At 41.7% G+C, this 20,777-nt stretch overlaps 1 protein-coding gene across 3 annotated transcripts in view; it reads right to left on the bottom strand.

Annotated features, from left to right (window-relative positions):
- Positions 1-15,999, bottom strand: part of pknox2 (pbx/knotted 1 homeobox 2) — a 62,184-nt gene extending 46,185 nt beyond the window's left edge. For 2 of the 3 annotated variants that reach the window (XM_061217048.1, XM_061217050.1), the window contains exon 1: positions 15,943-15,999. The gene's annotated coding sequence lies outside the window, so the exon portion shown is untranslated. Of the gene's footprint in view, positions 1-7,380; positions 7,394-15,942 lie in introns of those variants that run through there. The other variant, XM_061217049.1, reaches the window with a different exon arrangement.
- Positions 16,000-20,777: the final 4,778 nt, after the last annotated feature.

Genomic DNA, 20,777 nt, shown 5'->3' with positions numbered 1-20,777 from the left:
CACAATCCCTTGCCCCACAAACACACACACACACACACACACACACACATGCCACCCACCCCAGCTGCTCATGGCACAGCAATAAAACAGCTACTTCCAGGTTTTGGATTTGCATTGCCATGACAACAGCAGGCTGATTCATATTCATAGCCTTTCAGTATAATAAAGTAAGTGACATTATGCTATAATTTAATTTCCATAACACGCAAGAGAGGAGCGCCGGGCTTCTGAGTGAGAATGCTGAGCTTAAAAGAGAGGGTAATTAATTTTCTATTAAAGGTAAAACTGGCAGGGTAGCCCTCCTCATGGGCAGGTAGTTGCTGCAGTTGAACTTTGAAAGCAATGGGGCTTTCTCCACCAGTGGAGATACGAAAAAGGAACATTATACCTAGTTTCTTTTCAGTGAATTGAGAAGATGGGTAACACTCTGGCTAAGAAAAGAAACTTAATATACCAGTTTGCATGGGTACATGTGCTCCTAAAGTAAGTATTATTTCTCCCTAAATCTGTCAGACTGTTCATGTACCGATGATCAAAGACCCAGTGATGTTAGTGCATACCAGAGGGGGTCGCCAGTGAGCAATGATTGGCAGTAATCCTGGCTGACTGAATCCTTCTCAAACTGTCCGTGGGCAACACTAGAGCATACTGAGGCTGTCATGGTCAATGCACTAGAATAGCGCCTTGACAGGATGAGCCACCCAGCAACCCTGAACAATACCATTAGCAAGCTGATAATAAATCAGAATTGAAAGCTGATATTGTCTAAAAAGAATGAAAGATGAAAGACAAAGAGAGTAAGCGAGAGAGCACAAAAGCTGAAGAAATTATAATTTGTTTCATGGGCTGAATAGTGGGTTATCACACTTAACATCTGAGGTGCATGTGTGAACACACCCCTATGGCTTACACAGGTTTTGAGGGGAAATGTATTTTGCTAACAAAATAACTAGTTAGTGTTGCTAAATAAAAATCACCCAAGTTTAAAAGTTTATAATTTATTTCAAATTATCAGATATATATGAGGAGCATGTCATTCATTTCCACACAATGTTGCAGAAAACAGAAGCTGTATGAAGAGAATATTACACATCCTGTTGCTCGGCCTTACATATGAAGGCTGTTGTCGTTCAGTGAGATAGCTGTACATCTAAACTGAGAACTTTATGGGCTCAGTCCAATTGCTTATGTATCCCTGTGAGTCTCATTCCTCGTCTGACCCAGAAAGGGGCGCCATCTGTAAGGACATTCCAATCTGTTAAATGTTCCTTGAAGGAGCTAGGAGCTAGGAGGCTCCAGAAGAATTCTTAGGCAAGAAAACATAAGCGCCTCCTTTGCAGCAGTATATATGATCAACCTGTGGATCTGCCTCTCCCCATCATGTCGAAAGAGCAATGACATTCCATTTGCCTAATTCACGTTGTCTTGATTTCTCTATGTGTACTTTCCTTATGTTCTCCGATGGGTGGACTTAGGAGGAAATAACAAAAGGAAAGGAAGCAAGGAGGTAAAAATAAAACAATTGGAAAGAGCCCTATGTATTCATCTTTGCCCTATATCCTTCATTTAAGGCTGTCCCCTACTACAGCCAGAGTAATGAGTTCCATCAAGCTTCATTTCACACAAGGGATAAGACATGGTATTTATTAAGAGTTGAAATAATGTTTTTATAATGGAATTTCATATTAACACTCAATAGGAAAATAGTCTGGCCAGTCTGGTAGTTTTAGGTTCTCTTGAGTTTTCAGAAACATGCATTTCCATCAGGCAGAAAAATGAGTCAACAGTCCAGCAGTAATATCTGTTGCCTTAGTCACAGTTAGGGGCTGTCAAAAGGGGTCATTGACCTGGGTGAGAGCTATAAATGACTTGTCCATTATCAAGAAATTCAAAGTTTCTGCCATGATAGCTTCTTTGCCAGGGAAGAGGATGTGAGAAAATTGTACTAGATTACTGTGAGGAAGGCGGTTATGAAGACAAGCTTGGGTGCAAGGTGAAAAATCAACGATCTTAAAGAAAGTCTGGGATGTGTAGTCATAAGAACACACCGTCTCAAAAAGGAAAATCACGTCTTCAGAAGCCACAACACAGAAAGAAAGCAACAGGCTTGTCAAACAGCATATGAAAAATCTCAAGAATGATTATGGCATCTTTCCAGTCAATTGATCACGCACATAATGGCCAAGGCAGAGCTGGGAGTAAGTCTGTTCGTTGTGGGTTTATTCTTTGTTCTGTCTTTTCTTCTGACTTGGATTGCGACTGTAAGCGGCACGTTCCGCTAGTTATTTCACATTTCACAGATAACCAAGCAGGTCCTCCAAAAGGTGTGCAAACAGGTAGAGTTTCAATTTTACACCCGTTAGAATTACCCATCTGCACACCAGAAGCTTGTTAGCTCGTTAGTGGTGCGTTTAAAATAAGCTTTCCTGAGTTCACGGAATCCAAGGGTGTTTCTCAATACCAAGAACGTTCTTGTGTTCTTGTGAAGAGCATTATTGCCATTTGTTTTTGATGACAACTGTTTTAGTTATAGACCACGATTATAAAATAGTTCTTGCCTCATTTTTATTCCTAGAAAGATTTTAGTGCAGAAATTGTGAAAATAATAACTTTGTATTTAGCTTGCCTGGCTCATCTGGTCTCCTATTTCGCAATGCTGGTATATTGGGTCCCTTCTCGTTTGGCAAGAATGCATCCGATGCATCCTTGATAAAAGGCAGGTCTTAGCATTTTATCCGTTCTTGTTTTCTCGTGTGCTTGATATTGGAACCGGACCCGGGCTGTGAGAGATGACATTAAACAACTTCACGAGAACACAAGAACAGATATGGAGAAACACCCCAAGAGTGCCTACAGTACAGAAACACATACAGATTGCTTCAGTAATGCCAACAAAGGAGTTCTCGTGCTGTGACTTTCTTGGCTTTCCTGGAAGGCCAAATTAGTTTATTTGTTGTTAAGGCCAGAAACCTGCTTCGGCAGTGAGAATTAGAGGTAGCAATGAAAGGTGAAGCAAGACTCCAGCTGGAACGTGGACCTCTCTAAATACAATTCTGCCTAAAGTATAGTTCACAAATTCCCCATAACACACAGTAGAAAAGATAGATACATACCACTGTTAAGTGGTTGGTTCCATAGGTTCCAATACTCCAATACTTCCAATACCTCTTGGTTGACTCAATTGCACCAGGCAAGATCAATCAAGTACCAAATATTATTTTAATCCAAAACATTCAATTTAATACTGTGCGACAGTATTAATCAGAGGTGGAAAACCCCAGGATTCCTGTTCTGTTAAAGGCCTGACACACACACACAGACACACACTACACAATACACAGTGTTTACAATGTATTCATGTGTATGTTTGTCTATTCTATCATATGTGCCAGGCCTTTAACAGAATGCTTCTGCTTTCCCAGATCTCCAGGCTCTAGGAGCTTTGTGCCCAGGGACTGCAGGGGTGAGACCCATGAGCTGTCCCTGTATTCAGCTCACTGCCCATGCAGGAAATGACATTGCATGATAGTAATTTGGCAATAAAATGCAAATAATTACCAGAGACAAGTGTGCTGAAACCCCTATAGGGAAGTACGTCACATAGATAAAAACCTTGTAGAATAATCCGATAAACTGACCAAGAAGTGGCAATATCAAAGTATAGCATATAGGGCTAAATTCGAGAAAGGTGAAAGGTGCAGCCTAAAAAGGTGAGTCTTCAGTCTGCGTTTGAAAGTGGTCAAAGACTGCTGTTCTGACCTCCACAGGAAGGTCATTCCACCACCATGGGGCCAGAACAGACAGCAGTCATGACCAGGAAGTGCAGGTGCGACGAGGGGGAGGCGCCAGGCGTCCAGAGGTAGCGGAACCAAAGGATTTTGGATGTATGCTGGGGCTGATCCCTGCCTGGTATGCAAGCATCAATGTTTTAAATTTGATGTCATCTATAAGAGGCAGCCAGTGGAGGTCAGTGAGCAGGGGGGCGATGTGAGAGTGTTGTGAGAGGATTTCTAGTTTCTGATAACATTTCCACACTGAAACACCTTGTATTGCCTTCTTGTTCTTCATCCTCTAAATTAACAATTCTAAATATTCTGACATTAACAAAGGTGGCCAAGTTCCTGTACTGGCGGTAAGAAACCACAGTGCCATGTAATTGGGCGGACCCCTATGTGGTCAACACTGCTCTCGGCCAACAGCCAATCACAGGCTTCTCTGGAACTCCGGTGTTTGTTACAGGGGTGCCAATGTCTTGCGAACGCAGATAGCTTGGCTGCGATCATCGGTATTAAATATCTATAACAGTTTATAAATATCCTGGCAGTGGGACATCCGCATAGACCGAACGGCAGCACGCCAGGCTGTTAAACAGCCCGACGGGGCTCAGGAGTGGGAATCAGGAGGCAGGTGTGAGCATGCTCAGTGGGGCCGCTCCAACACGTCACTTTTCACCTCCATTACCGCCGCAGCCAGCTGATCTGAGAGACGTGTCATCGGTCAGGCACAGGGAGGGGCGGGGCCATAGCGCTGGAAGCACTTGTGAAAAGGGCGTGGCCGTAATGGGTCAATGTGCAAATTACACACACACACGCACACACATACACACACACACATTCACACGCACACACACACACGCACACACATACACACACACACACACACATACACACGCACACACACACACACATACACACACACACACACACACACATACACACACACGTACACACACACGTACACACACATAGATACACACACGCACACACACATACACAAACACACACACACACACATAGACACACACACACATACACACACACATACACACGCACACACACACACGCACACACATACACACACACACACACACATACACACACATACATACACAAACACACACAGACACATGCACACACACGAGCATGCGCGCACGTACACATACACACTCACAGACACGCACACACGCGCATGCACGCACAGTCTCACACACACACACATGCTCACCATTGCCACTGCCTCAGTTCTGCCCAAACCAACCACACACCAGGTGCCACCCACCTGAAACACAGCCCAACATGGGGCATCTAACACCGTTCTGACACTAAAACTAAAACAGGGCATGCCAGAGACTCCTTTGATGCAACGGCAATAAGAAGACTGAACTAAATATAGCACTGCATATTGACTCAGGTCTTGCTTGTTTGCTTATCTGACGGTTTTTAATTAATTAATTAATTAATTTACTTCATGTTTCCTATGTTGTGTCTTGTGGACCGTGCTGCAGACCAAATATCCTTCCGGACAATAAAGTTGAATATTTAAAATTGAAGGTTGAAGTGGAAGGGAGGGTGTGCCAGTGCAGCTTGTCACCCATGTCATGTCCCTGACCTACTCCACAACTAAATCCCCACATACACATATTGCAGCAGTACTGCATATCTGTCTAAAGCACATGCCTTTGGCACGGTAGTATACCTGCGAGAATGTGATTTCACCTGTGGAATACAGAAAGCCTTTGGGCTGAGAACGCATAGGCGATTCTTGTTATGCCTAACTGCCTGTGGAGGTAGTGGCACGCTGCAATAAGAGTGCTGTGCCCACAGTCCAGGCCCAACCAGCAGAGATGCCACCAGCTTCTCTGTCGGTGACTGCATGTAAAAGTTCCTTTTTCTAGAGAACTACATCTTGTGTCAGTTCACTATTTCCCCAGTCTAGCTTTTCCTCCCATGCTTCTCCTGTTACAGACATCAGGTCTATCACCTCATCAATATGGGGATTATAATAGTCCATTGGGTAATACCCACGGTATGGACCATGGCTGCAGACGTATTTTTGGACTGATATCCCATGGCCATGAACTTCCACCCCCATTCCTCCGTAAACATTCAAAATCAAGTGTTATACAGGAAACAGGGGACTGTTATTGGCCACATTTATTTTTTACTTTGTAACGTAAGTCACTACACTGGCACTGCACTGGAAGCACTTGTTGTGCTGATACCACTGGCTGATATAGCAGGGGCTGACAGCAGAGGAGATATACAGACTGCAGAGTGAAATCATTTACTATTCCGAGGGGAAAACAGCTGAGGCTAATGAAACTTCGAGCAGAAACTAAGCCTGCGTGTTTTCTGCATGTCAGAATGTCATTGGGTATGTTCTCCAGGTCATGCATGCAGATCTTCATGTTATACCGTTCTCTTTTGTAAGAAGTAGAATAGAAAAATCTAGAAGTGGATGACCTGCTGTTTACAGTGGCTGGAAAAAAATTATATGTGACGACCATTTTACTAGAATAACAACCTATATAATAGTCAGAAACAATGCATTGCATATTTGAACCTGCATACTGATACAGTGCTCTCTAAGATAATGACACGGTCATGAGAAATGCAAAACATTATGGCAGTAAATATGGCCATGTTATCCGTTTATTAACAACAGGAAGTAACTGACACAAAGTTGAGCAGGGGAACTGGCTATATGGTTTTCAAATGTAGGTATTTAAGTAAAATTTTGAATAACTCAAAATTGATGACCAAATCAAAATCATTTGATGTTTAAACAATGCTAAAAACCAGTGATGTTTTCAAATAGAGCATTTCCTTTTTTCCAGACACTCGCTTTTAAACATGTCTGCCATCTAGAATAAGAGCCCCACATACTGTACACACAATAATGGATCATCAGAAGAAGCCGCTTGTTTATAAGCCAATCAAACCACAAGAATATGGCCTTTTCCTGCTATTAGTCCAATATGTTTTTGAGTCTGGCAAATGAGGCCAGGCCTCATCTAGAATGATAGATGATAATGGCTTGCTCTGTTTAATTAAACAAATCTAAATTGATACCATATATTATGCCCATTGAAGTAGCCACATTAAAAGCTTGGCTTTTGTTGGAATAATAAAATAAAATAAAATTATCAGCTAGAAAACCAGGGATGGGAAGACTTCCTGGGGTTTTCCACATCTGATTAATACTGTCGCACAGTATTAAATTGAATGTTTTCATTTCAGTTTACCCCAGAAGATAGATAGACTCTCTGGAATTGGCCTTCAGCAAATGCTCAAAAGTATGAGGAAATATGACAAATCCCAAGTGAATAGCAATCAGAAAGGTAACATTGTTTCATATTTCCCCGTAAGGCACAGATAGCCCACGTGAGAAGGTAAACAGAACAGCCCCGTAGGCCCGCACGCAACAGTCTGATTACTACTCACAGCAAGACATATCTGCAGCTTCGCCTGTCAATCAAAATTAAACATACATTATAATTAGGAAACTGATTAGATAGAAGAAAACAGAGAAAGAACTACAGCAATTAAAAACGACAAATTAAAGCAATAGGGCATTCACGCAGTTATATTATGACCTGACCATTGGACTGCCGGCAACCAACCAGACCAGAGGACCACAGGAGTTGCCTCTGTGCAGTGAGATAAGTACAACCCTTTAAACTCGATTCCTCCCTCCGCGGGGGAAATGCCATGTCCTGTACTGCGCTGCTTGCCTTAGCAATTGAAACTTGCATTAGCAGGATTCAATAGCGAACCGCGGAGCACGTCACCGCGGTGAAACCCCACACACAGCTGTGCTATTTCGCGCTCAGCGTGATGTAGCTTTCAGTTCCACTCCAAAAGCAACGGCACGCAGATGCTGACCCCCTACAGGTTCTCTGAGGGTCCCTGGCCTCCCAATGCAGGCGGGTTTATCACAAATACAGTGCTCGCCTGGCTAGCTGCTGCTGCTAAGCAAGATAGAAAAGGCCTTGCCACTTCAATGCGAGCAGTGCCGGAGAATCAAATCTCCTCTACCAGGTAGATACATTGAGAGCAAGCTTCTCAACTAAAGTGATGGCTTCCTGGAAGCAGCAATGCTGTGTAGAGTGTAGTAGAAATTAAATGAGTCTGCAGTCAGTCGACATCAATGCAGTCGGCAATGACGGACGGCACAGGCAGATTGCGACGTTTTGTTGAGGACTAGGGCTGCCAGATTTAGAAGTTTGGCAAAGTCTGTGTTTGTTGGACATGGGGAAGCTGGAAGGCTTAAAGTGGGGGGTGGGCGTTGTTGGAAGGGGGTGGACGGGAGTTAAAGGAGGGAAAATAAATGGAGATTCAAATTTCAATCACTTACTCACCAGGCATTTACTATATCATTCGGTCGGAATCACAAACCGGACCTGTACAAATAATTTTTAAAACGGACATTCCGGTCCAAAACCAAGCATCTGGCAACCCCATTGAGGACAGCAAGAAGTATAACCATCAGCAATTACAGAGCTCATTACAGAGGGGGAAAGCTGTTCATGGGTGTCCTATCAGTATTGACAGACAGGAGTGGCCTCAGTATTAAAATTACCAGTCTCAAAATGACCACACGCTATATCATCAAGCTTAAATCATTATACGTTGTTACAGTATTACAATATCAAAACAATAGTCAATTTAAAAGCAATTTAAACGAGAACGTATTTTATGTTATATCTGTTCCCCATCTGAAGGATGATTATCAATTGATTATTGATCAAGGCCAGATAATGCCTTACGATGTAACCTCTAGCCTTGATATATTGATGTGTAAGACATACTATGTGGGCCATGAGAAAAGGCTACACACACGCTATGATTTGGTTTTTAAAGCCAGGTTTCAGTGGGCCAGCTTAACTGAGCCACAGAACAGTAACATAATAAAACGAAAACCTGAAAATGAAAAAATCAACAAGCAGTTTTTTAAGTATTAGGGCACTGGACAGAGCCAGCTAACTGTTTCTCGGGTAAGTTTGCACGTGGCATTCCCTGGATGGTTGGAGCGTGTATTGGGCCCCTCTCTGCCATGTTATTGTTTACATTTTCACAGGGAAAGGGATTGGAGCCATTCAGCTGAAAGCCATTCAGATGGACAGCAGTGGAAGGGAGAAGAAGATGAAAAAAGAGGGAGAAGAGATTGTGGAACAGACGGATGTTAATGGGAAGCAGCCGTAGCGTGCTATGAGGCAATGAGAATTAACCACAGTTGACCACAATTGATTCTGTAGTGTACTCCATTCATAACCTCTTACATTGACTGTGTGTGCCTGTGTGTGCAAGTGTGTGTGTGTGTGTGTATTGAGCCAAAATCAGTCAGCACCACCTAAACACACCTGAAATGAGAATAACAAGCACCCTCTCATGAAACGTGTTGACTCAGCACTGTCTCAGCATTGGAAAACACTCAAAGACATTGGCTCTAAGACAAATAATTTAGTGCATAAATGGCAAGACACAACCAAAATTTCTAAAAACTTATTATAGCTATAGAAATAACACTGTTTTCAACAGTGCTTGGACTGTGCTTGGTTCTCATTCGTTATTTACTTTGTAGTTCATGCATTGGTTAAACCCCACCCCAAACCCAAAATGTGTTGGTTTATGGAATATGGAATAATAATCAATGGCTTTTGCTGATAATTATATTCATTGTAAGAGTAAATTATGTTATATTGCTGACATGATATGCTGCAGCAACAAAGAGGGACATTTTCAAGGATCTTGACTCTAAATCCGAACCATTCGCAGGTCATTTTAAACAAACAAAATGATTACTTTGTGGGACAGGGCTGGGTTCACAGGGCTGAGGTCAATGTGTACTTTTCTAAGAGCTTTCTTTAGCGGGACATTAAATCATATCATATGTCACGGACAGGAAAAGCTTTATAATCTCTCAGAGGCCAGTAACACTTTACTGCCCTGCACTTAGGTACATGAGATGATACTAATTTACCCCATAATGTACTTTTATTCAGAATAGAAAACCCAAAAGCGCATAAGCAACAAATTCACGGGAAATAAAAATGCACATTTCGCCTACTCAGATATATAAAACGTAATGATCTTACAATCCTGAAATGGCTCAACATTAAGGGTACATTTGTGGCTAATAACTACTACTGCAGCATTGTACCATTTGGGCAGTTCTCTCAAGGCTATAAAATTACTCCTTTGAGTTCGGTGCTGACATCTAAAAGCCCATGTTCGCATGCCTTACGCACTTGTTGTGAACTAATAATAACCTTCAATAAGCTCCAGAGAGAGAGGAGGTAAACCGGGGGCTTTGAAGGACAGGAAACCCAAAGATAGTATACAATGTCGCACAGCACAGGACAAACCACAGTAAAACAAAATAAAATGTGATATGCCGCATTGGTGATGTGAAAGAAAACAATGGACTTAGAAATGGACAGGAAGTACTGTATAATGCTTGCTGAAACAGATAAATAAGGCAGGATAAATAATGAGGCTCAACTTTCCGACAGGAAAATAGTGACTGTAGCCTTTCAAAAACGTATTTCCCTCCAGCACAAGCAACAAAGTCATAAAGCAGAATCCGACTTCATTATTATCATTATTTATCTATTTGTACTGATGGATAATTTTAGTAGTGCCAAAACCAAGACTGAAACTTAATTTTTCCAGGGTGAAAACACTTCATAGCATGCCAGGAAATATGCAAACTGAATTTCATATCTCTGAAATAATAAGGAGATAATTAACGGGCAAATTATTCTGTTAACCCGACTGCAAGAGAGGAATGGAAAAAATGCAAAAGGCATTCGGGGATTTCCGTCCATTTATTTATTTTGGAGGGCAGCGGGAAAGTGCTAATTTTGTACAGTGACATCATTTTTCTTTGATTTGCAATTGAATTCAGGCCAAAAAGTCATTTACATCTAAATTCAGCCTCGACGGCATAATGGTTTTGGGTTATGTGGATTCCTACTTCTCTGAGTATCGCAGCAGCTGAAGGAATCCAGAGGAATTATCAGCATTCCACACTAGAAACAGACCAGGCGAGATGGGTTTTGCTGGGGGGGGGGGGGGTTTTCCAGGTCTCTATATGCAGCACGAAGAGTGAATACATTTTTTGAAATATTATCCTTGTGCTATATTAATCATTTGCCCATGCACTGTTTGAATCGTATTTTGCACTACCAGCCAAGGGACATTCAATAAAAAGTGAAATAAATAATATTTTATCACTGCAACGTGTTTACTTATCCAAGACACATGTATTATGTCAAAAACTTTGAATACTTCAGCAGAGAATAAAATGCATGAAATTGTCACCACCTTTATTGCCTGTAACCAACCCAGACATTGTGACATATATTGTTTAACCCTCCTTTTAAGTTTGGGGTAAATTTGAACCCATTTAGTGTTTGACATTAAAATTGTTTCATATTGATACGGTATGATTTTCTAATCAAATTTTCTAATTTGATGGGGATGGTAACATGCAATAAATATACTGCTATGCTAAGTCCTGTACCAACTTTGCATACAAATGTGTTGTGTGGGGTTCTTTTGACCTTCGGTAACTGGATAAATGTCATAAAATATACAATTTTACCTTTATCTCAGATTTCTTTGTGGATGATTCTGGTGGCACTTTTCCATACTGGTGGCAAACGTTCACTTACTGTACCTTAGGCTCTAAACTGAGATGTTTCTCACAGATTTTTCATATTTATGGATAAAAGGCAACAAACAAGAAGAAGGCTACAACCAAAGTGTCAAAATACTTCTATTACAATAATTGTGTGTTTATTTAAACTGTTGGACTCAATTGACCACAAACATAAAAGCGGCTATAAAATCTTAACATAATAGGAGGGTTAATTGTGTTTGCAAGAAAGACAATAGGCGGCATATCCCCTTTCCCCAAATAAACTTTAATAAACTGCCCTCTGTCTCTTCTCTCTCTCCTATTCATTCTCATTCGGCTGAAACCTAACTAATACCAGATGCATCTTGAAGTGAAAAAGCATCACAGTTCATAATCTCCATAGGTGCATCACTAATGAAAGCATCACAGTTGATCATCCCCATAGGTATATCACTAATGACTTTAGACAGACTTTTTTTCTTTATACATTTTTAAGATGGGCCGTTCAATATCTCTCTGCTCTATTCAGAATTGCTTACAACGCCATTCACCCAGCACAAATGCACCTTTAAGTACCTGAATTGTTCTCCCCAAAGTATAAATCAAGCAATCGTGTTCAGCCTAACAGGTCCCTAATGGCAGACTGAAGGTTAAGCCCAGGCAGGAACTGCTGAGTAGGTGAAATGTAGTTTGCTCCAGTAGCTGTTTCTACGCCGACCCAAGAACAATGGCAGAACGGCCGAGCTCCTCGGAGAGTCGTAGGGATCAGCAGGGCTTAGCGGTGAGGACTGACGGCAGCCGTGCACCGTGGCTGTGTGCAGCCTGCCCCGGCCCAACACAGCCACCTCAACACGCCGGTTTCCTGCGAGGGGACCTGGGAAAACGCGCAAAGCCCCCTGCCGACTTCGACCTTATGAATAATTCCAATTTAACCCTTTACCCTGGGAGTAGAGTACTGTGTGTATGTGACAATAACTGGTTGTCAGAATGCCGTTCTATGAAGCTCCTACACATCGCCGCGGTTTCTCGACTGCGACTGCTGTACCAGCAACTGACAACCGCGGAAGAGCCGTTAAAACCGGCATAAAGACTTCAGCTCGCACAATGACAGATAGCACAGTCAGACTGTTACGTTTGTTTGAAGCCTTCATACGTCGAAGACCATACGCAGGATATTCAATAGACCAGCAACATTTCATGATACATTATTGTGTCCTTCACTGCATGAGAAAGGACTGCATCTCTTCATCATGAACTTAACAAAGAACTGCCAGAACCATATAATTGCATTCTTAAAATTTAATTTATCCAAGGGAAAGTGAATATGCAAATGTAATAGCATTCTGTATATGTTGTTTTACCCCCAGGCTAGTTGTCTACTGACAAAAAAATCATCAATTAAGATCTTAGCTGGGCCTGAATTTCAATTGACACTATCCTCTCTGACACAGAACCATGTTTTGACAGCTGCCTAGCGCACAGGTGCATACAAATATCATTACGTAGTTGCCTGCGTATGTGTGTACGTTTAACAATTGTGAGTTATGGGAAATTTGTTGCAATTTCAGCTGTTCCTAACTTGAATAATTTGATCTCTGAATTCAGACAAGTAGATGAAAGATAAGGAGAGATTCTGTTGAACGGAATATAGATACATATATTTAAAATTCATCCATATTTGGAACGTGGAAATCTCTCATTTTTGCCCAAGAATGATGAAGAAGACAGATTTTATTTATAGATTTTATGAGTGTAATTAAGGTATTCTGTTCTACCAGTCAAGATTAGTTTTAAATAATTAATCTTCAAATATTTCACACAGATATTGCCCTTGGGTATGCATGAGTACTTTGTGTTCAGAGTCAGAATCACCGAAAATGCATCTTCAGGTATACCTACTATGTGGTAAAAGTAGGTAGGTTAGGGTGTATTTAGACTAGACAATGTATACCACCCTGATATTAGGACAGCACCAATGATTGATTGAGCGAGATTGATAAGTAACTCATCGTTCCACTAACATGGACAAGGTAAGCTACACTGCCTCACAAACAAGTCAAAATCATTTTCTCCTGTAAGTGTACAGTAAGGCAGCATACCAGATGAAATTACACTTGATTACATCAGACGGTGCCACTGGGTAGACAGTGAATAGATAAATAATTTGCATTCACATCAGTGTCAATATTCAGTGGGAATGGCAGGTGATTGGTTGGATTCATTTATTTATTTATTTTTTTACATTCCTATTGGCTAACCTATCCCACCACGTTTGAGTCCAAACTGTCCAAACTTTCTTCACCACACCTGACCTCATAGCACTGCTCTTGCTGTTGATTTCTGACTCCATCATACCTCCATGTTAACACCACCATTGGTGCAGGGCACTCCAGCTGAGGTTCTCACACCCTGTAGCTGAACCAGCAGTTTCAATTAACCAGGCCGTGATTGGCTGGGACTGCGGCACTGTATGCAGATCTTAGCTATTAGCCACTTTTTGTATAGTGATACAATACTTTTTTTAATTAGAATTAGTTTCACAACTGTTTCTCACCTATATGCTAATATGCTAATGTTATACTACATATCTTTATGAACCATATATTATTATTATTATTATTATTATTATTATTAAAATAAGAAATAAGAGAGTGGCAATATAGTTCACAGTACTGGATAGTTCAAGTTCATCTATATCACATGAAATGATAAATTATGGAACATGAAAACTACTGCATTCCTTCTAAACTGTTACCTGTAGATTTTGCAACCTGCCAGTAAGAAATCCGCACTGCAGTCCAACATCTATGCGGAAAATGAGCAGTGTGTGTGCAAAACAGTGTAGAACCTCGCATCTCCGGATTTTAAAGAGCGTTTAATGTCTGCCTTGGCCACTTAAAATGCATTGCTCTGTAAGAGCATCCGATAAGTGCAGCATTTAAATTACAACTGAAAAAACGAACCCGGTGACTTAATCAAGCAATCTGCAGTAAGAATAGGAAATGCATAGCGCCAATGTGAATTAGTTGTGATATCTGCAAGCGATATAGTGGAATGTTAATTAATAGGGGTAAACAGCAGTGACTTATTCCAGCAGAATTGTACTGTAAATCAACCCAAACATCAATTATATGTACTAGTAGGCATTCCTGAACGTACTTTTTTAAACTAAATAAATGTTTTCCATCCGTGAAATACTACATAAAAGGCATTGGGATACTGCTTTGGAACTCCCGAGAAGGCTCAACAACAAACTGATAAAAGGATAACTGTCATTGTATAATATGCATGACCTCGATGAGTGATGAGTGGAAAAGTCATGCGCTTTGGGTTTGTTTTGAGCAGCTGCGAGAGCAATCAAATTACTGCATTCATAGAGGGTGCCGATACATTTATCCCATATAATCAGCGGCACTTAAAGTCCGACTCGAGTGCAATTGTTTGCTGCATTCCTTTGGTATTCAAATGAAGGCATAAATTTCCAGTGGTTGAGACTGAAAAACAACTGAAAACTTCAACTGTTACACCGTCACAATCCAGTTGCATTTGAAAAGAGAGGTCTGAAATGTAAACTGAATTCGTCCTTGCGTCTGTTCTCTCCAATGGCTTATTTACAGTCATATATTTAATGACAATCACATGGTTTTGCAGCACTGAATTTGTATTAAAAAAATTAACAAAGTTTGAAATTTAGCAGAATCGTATCTTCAAATATGATCTTCACTAAGTAACCTGTCACTTGTGCATGGTCATAATCTTAATATAGCACATTGTTTTTAAGCCACATTTAACGCACAATAAATTATAATTAGCGACAGAAAATGTAGCTAGACTACTCGACTAGAAATTTTAAATTATGTTGCAACAGTGTCATTACAAAATTCACAAAATCGATGCATTTGGCAAAATACTTTCGTAATAAATAGCCTGGGTAATAACGCTCAGAAACAAATGCAGGGTATCAATCCCGTAACGTTTTCTGAGTGCATCAGAGGAAATGGCTCAGATGTAAACTTAAGTTATAGCCTACAACATCTTTAGCGTCAACACGTTGTTTATTACTTTCACATACATTAGAGATCTCAAACATCACCTAAAATCTAGTTCTTGTAGGGCCAATACAAATATAAATAAAGTATGCTGACAACAATTATAATGTTGAATTTCGAAAGAAAGATGAAACGAATATTTAGTCTTTAATAATAAAAAAAGCATTAAGCTTGCCACCTTAGTAGGCTAATCCAAATTTCCGTCGTAATTTCTTCTCTTGGTGGCTATAAAAATGCACCTCTTCACAGTAATATCCAGTTCCCCGCTTCTATTCCCTCTCACAATCTCCTCTTTGCTCTCTCTCTCTCCCTCTTTCTATCACTCTCTCTCCACCTCGCTCTCTCTCTCTCTGCCCCGAGTCCTGTCTGTATGAATAATGTCCTGCCTTTTCTAACGAGACCGGAGAAAAAAGGCGCCGTAGTGTTCGGCTAGTCGGTACTGTGACATTGAAAATGAATGACAGCCTACCTGAATGCCAATCTTCATCAGACTGACACTGGGTTGACAACACAGCCTATACTTCCCAGCGCAGCTAGTGACGTGTACCATGCAAGACCCCTCCCACCTTACACTTTCCTGCCTGCTCAACTCCCCCTTCTGCCCTGACGGTTGCCAGAGGCGCGCGCGCCGTTCCATCCGCGGAGCCCGCAAGCCCCCTGGTGGACCGCCTGGCAAATGCACTTACTCAGGTATCTTTTGACGTCTCTGAAGATATTTCTCATCTTAATTCTGACTAAGGCAGTGTACAGTATGCTCTGTCAACAAATGCTGCACTGTATCTAAGAAAACAATGTCAGTACTGATGACAGTAAACACCTATAATAATTAAACAAATTCAAGCATGGTACACACAGAATTTGGTTAGGGTGTAGTCCGATGGTGCTGAGTGATGAAATACAGACACCTAACTGACTGAACCCTCATGTACCCTTGGTAATGGCAGTTGTATATCGCCCTATGGCCCTGTTCCTCAATTCCCGGTCCTCGAGGGCCGCAATCTGCTGGTTGTTACCCTCCCTTTACCTGGGCGTCAGCTGTAAAGCCAGTTTGAACAATCAGTAGCATTAATTGTTCTGCTAATGACCTGGAATGAAAGAAAACCAGGGCTGGAATTGGATTTGAGGGCCAGGTCTGAGAATTCTGTCCCTATGTAGCTCCCAGCCACAGTCAGCACCGGCATGTCACAGTGGCCACAAGCGACCACCAGAGGGCGCCCACTACCCCTGCCTTGTGTTTCTGTATTTTTCATTTTTTATGTATATTGTAATGTTTCTGTGGTTTTTAGTTGCTGAAAATTGTATTAGTGGTTGTTCTGTTCACCTGTTTCCTTTGTATTTAAACTTTATATCCTTCCTTGTCTCCCAGTTCCTCTACTGCTCCTGATATGGATCGAGGTCCGCCATCTTTAAAGACATTCCAACCCATTACATTACACATTATTGGCATTTGGCAGACGCTCTTATCCAGAGCAACGTACAGTTGATCAGATTAAGCAGGAGACAATCCTCCCCTGGAGCAATGCCGGGTTAAGGGCCTTGCTCAAGGGCCCAACGGCTGTGCGGATCTTATTGTGGCTACACCGGGATTAGAACCACCGACTTGCGTGTCCCAGTCATTTACCTTAACCACTACGCTACAGGCCGCCATTAAATGCTGCTTGAAGGAGCAAGGAGCAAGGAGCAAGGAGTTCGGAGGAGGCTTCACTGGACAAGAAGAGATCTGAGTGCATCCTTTGAGGAAGTATCTTTTCAGAATGCATACGTGGTGTAGTTAGCAGTACTCTACACTAAGGTAATATTAGTAAGAGTTTTTAGCCTTTCGGTATAAGCACATGGGTTTGAAGAAAGGCCAGCACACCGACGTAGCACAGAACGTAGCTTTATCTAGCCATCTGCATTCTCCATTACACTCATAATCATCCACATGTCTGTTTACTGCGCATGTCATAATAATGGATTCACACTTTTCTAATAGCGCCACCGTTAGGCTAATCAGTAGTATTATAGGCACTCAAGATTTGTGCGCGGATAAGCAATGCAGACACAACAGCATAACACATAAATGACGAACCTGTGGACCCACCTCACCTCATCCCATCCTATCTGCCAAACTGACGTGGCTTCAAACTGATGCTTCGACGTATCAAGGGGGAGGGCTGAGAGTTTGAGAGAATTTGATGGGTTCCCTTATCCTCATTCATCTGTTCCTCCTCACCATTATTTTCCTCACTGCTCTTTTCCTCCCTTATCCAGGAGAAGTGGGTGTAATGTGAGGAGGCTTTTCTCTAGCCCACAGAAAGAGCACTATATCCTCAGCAACCAACACCATCTCCCCCCTTATTTCTGTGCTTCCGTGCCGGTAAAAATAGAAACAGCCTACGACTTGCACACAATGAGTAAAGCATCTTGACTGTGTTTTACTAGTCTTGTTCACCTCTACGTCTACATGGTGCAGCACAGCATTTCATTGCTTCTGCATGGTCTTTCCACTGCAGGTTATTTTTTATCATTTATTATATGGGGAGCACATTCCCCCTGAAGCTCGCAAACTGCAGCGATTACCAGAGGAATTGTAGCTCCTCCGGTGCCAAAGAAAAGCACATTTCCCCCCTGAAGTCCATTCAAAACTATGACTTTACCCTGTCTAATTCATACTATTGTGGACAGTACTTTTTTTTACATTGAACTAATTACTCTCCAGGGACCATTTTTTCCTGAGCTGCACAAAAGTAGATAAGATATTTCATTCCTATTCATTCCTTTCTGTTTGGGTACCCAGTGAACATGCTCTGGAGCCCCAAAGTCAAACATGGTCGCCTCCATGAACTGGCATTGAGCAGCTCCCATAGGAATCCATGGAACCATGGTTCTTATACATCTCAATGGTCACGATCTGCTGGTTTTTGTTAAAAAGGGACCTGTTTCGATGTATCACCGCAAAGTAGCATGGCAGTACAAAATGAGCAAAACACTCTCATGCGCATGCCATGGGAGCCAACCAAACCTACCAAGCAATCCATGCATGGCACAAGAAAGTCTGTGTGGGTTTACTTCCATATGAGAAAACAAAACACCATTAATAACAGCTGGTAGTGCAGTAAAATGTTTCAGAGGTCAACAGGTTCACGTTGTACTTTCAGCTGTTTTTGAGGTAAAATGAAACTAATTAAAAAGACTGTATAAACGACACCACAGTTGCGGAGGTTGTTAGTTTAATAGCGATGCCGTTCCAGAGGGTGCAGTCTGCATTCAGTACATGGGCTACACCATTAGTGAGCTGTTTGTTGGTCCTTCATGATACTTTACTCATGAGGGAAATTATTGACTCAAATCTAATTAAGCTTATTTTGCACAATGTTTTGTTTGGATCCAGAAAGAGTTCAGCACTGGTTAAAAGGATCATTTGTTTAAGGATAAATATAAAGATAATAAAGTTTTTTGATCTCAGAATTGCATCAAAACCATTTGCGCCTCAATGCATCATAATTCCGTAAATCCATTCTGGTCACAAAAACAAGTTTTGTCTTCTTTGCTGTGGTGCCTGGAAACAGTGAAAGTGCAAGGTTCTGTAATTGGTTGAATGTATTGATTATGTTCAGAGTGGACCTAGCAGTCAAACATTTTGATAACTTCAATTATTTATCGTTGTGACTTTTTATGATTTATTGCGTCAATGCCTCTGTCCACTGTTGAATGTCAGAGCGTCACCAGTTGACCGAGACTGGTAAAGACGTCGTCGTGTATAAAAGCCAGGTGAAGGTTGGTGGAGGACGCTGGACTCCTCTTCACCAGAACTGCACCGCTCTCTCATCAGAATGCTTTGTGAAGAGAACAGTAACAGCCCGCGCTGCTGTGCGTAAGCAATGGATAACCTCTCCCTGTTAAACAAAGGTACAGTATCACAGCGCCAATTAGGCTGACCCCAGACGGGGGCCTTGAACACAGCGCTCAATGCCACATTAATAAAACATGGAGCCGGCTCCGCGCTTCGTCGGGTGGGTAATTGGCTAATTAAAAAGTGAGATGTGTTAAATGAGAAAACGGCGAGTCCGCTGGAGACACCCCACGCAGCCGCCTCCCCAGTCCCACTTTGTCTTTCTTCGGCAGCGGGCTTTCCGCCGGATCTGCGGGGAGCTCGTTTGCAGCGTTAGTATTCTCTCCCACTCCCTCGGCTCCCTGCCTTTAACATGCGAGGCGGAAAAACAACACCTGTCAAAAGTTTAGCCTTCGTTTGCTCTGCATTCGGATATACCTACTGTATATGAGCAACAGTTTAAGCAGCAACACAGTGATCTATGCGTTTCGCATTGTGTCGCTTCATCAGCATAAGAGGCTTTGAAATGTGACAGATAGTGTCACCCACAATCAATAAGTGAGCAAAAGAAAAAAGGCTAAATGTTTAAGCTAATTAGCAACTCTGACAAGCTAAAGCTTTAGAATGTTGATACTGTAACTATACCTGCATAGCCTTACTGTCAAACTCAGTATGTACTGTATTGGCTTATTCATTGTGTATTTGGCAGATATTCTTGTCTGGAGTGGCTTACAATACAATTATAATAATAAAATGCATATAACAGGAGCAATTGATGCAATGGCATAGGTGCAGAACAGACAATACTCATGCAGGCATTTCATATTAAGAACATAGAGCCAAATAATATCCACCAGGACAACCTTACCTTGCATCATACAAGCATTCTTACAGCGAAGAACACCTGAACTGTGGACCTCCAAGAACAGGACGATTTCAGAGAACCAGGGCATTCTGGCCATTTCAAATTGGTAATTTATTTGCGTATAATATTATTTACAAAATGTGGTATTAATGCACATACTGTCATGGTTCTGGGTTAGACTCGGCTAGGTTTCCCAGGCACCACCCATAGTCACATTCCTGCCTATTTTGGAATTAATTTCACTTTGGAAATGAATGGCGATTAGGTAATCAATGCCCTTCGTACTGAAAACTGATTCCAATTGTCTGCCATGTGGGGTTGATTACTCATCAAGGTCAGCTACGTGCCTGTCTATTTAAGCCCCGTTTCTCTTTGAATCGGCGCTTGTTTGTTCCATTCTCCATATCACGTTATTTTAGATTTGTGCAGGTTGTGGGGTGGGACTGACGATTCTCAATTACCTGTTGTTGCGGAGTCTATGGGAGCTAAACATGTAGCAATTCTCCATCACCTTAGGGTAATGAGGACATTTTGTCACACCTTCACATTTTATTTGGTGCACAAATGTTAGACACAGGACTGTGGGAAGACGGGGATATTGCAACCTTTTTTCCGTACGCGTTCT

The sequence above is a fragment of the Conger conger genome, chromosome 13 (assembly GCF_963514075.1).
Source record: "Conger conger chromosome 13, fConCon1.1, whole genome shotgun sequence".
Lineage (NCBI taxonomy): Eukaryota > Metazoa > Chordata > Actinopteri > Anguilliformes > Congridae > Conger > Conger conger.
The sequence above is the reverse complement of the archived record's forward strand: the minus strand, read 5'-3'. Positions and strand labels throughout refer to the sequence as shown.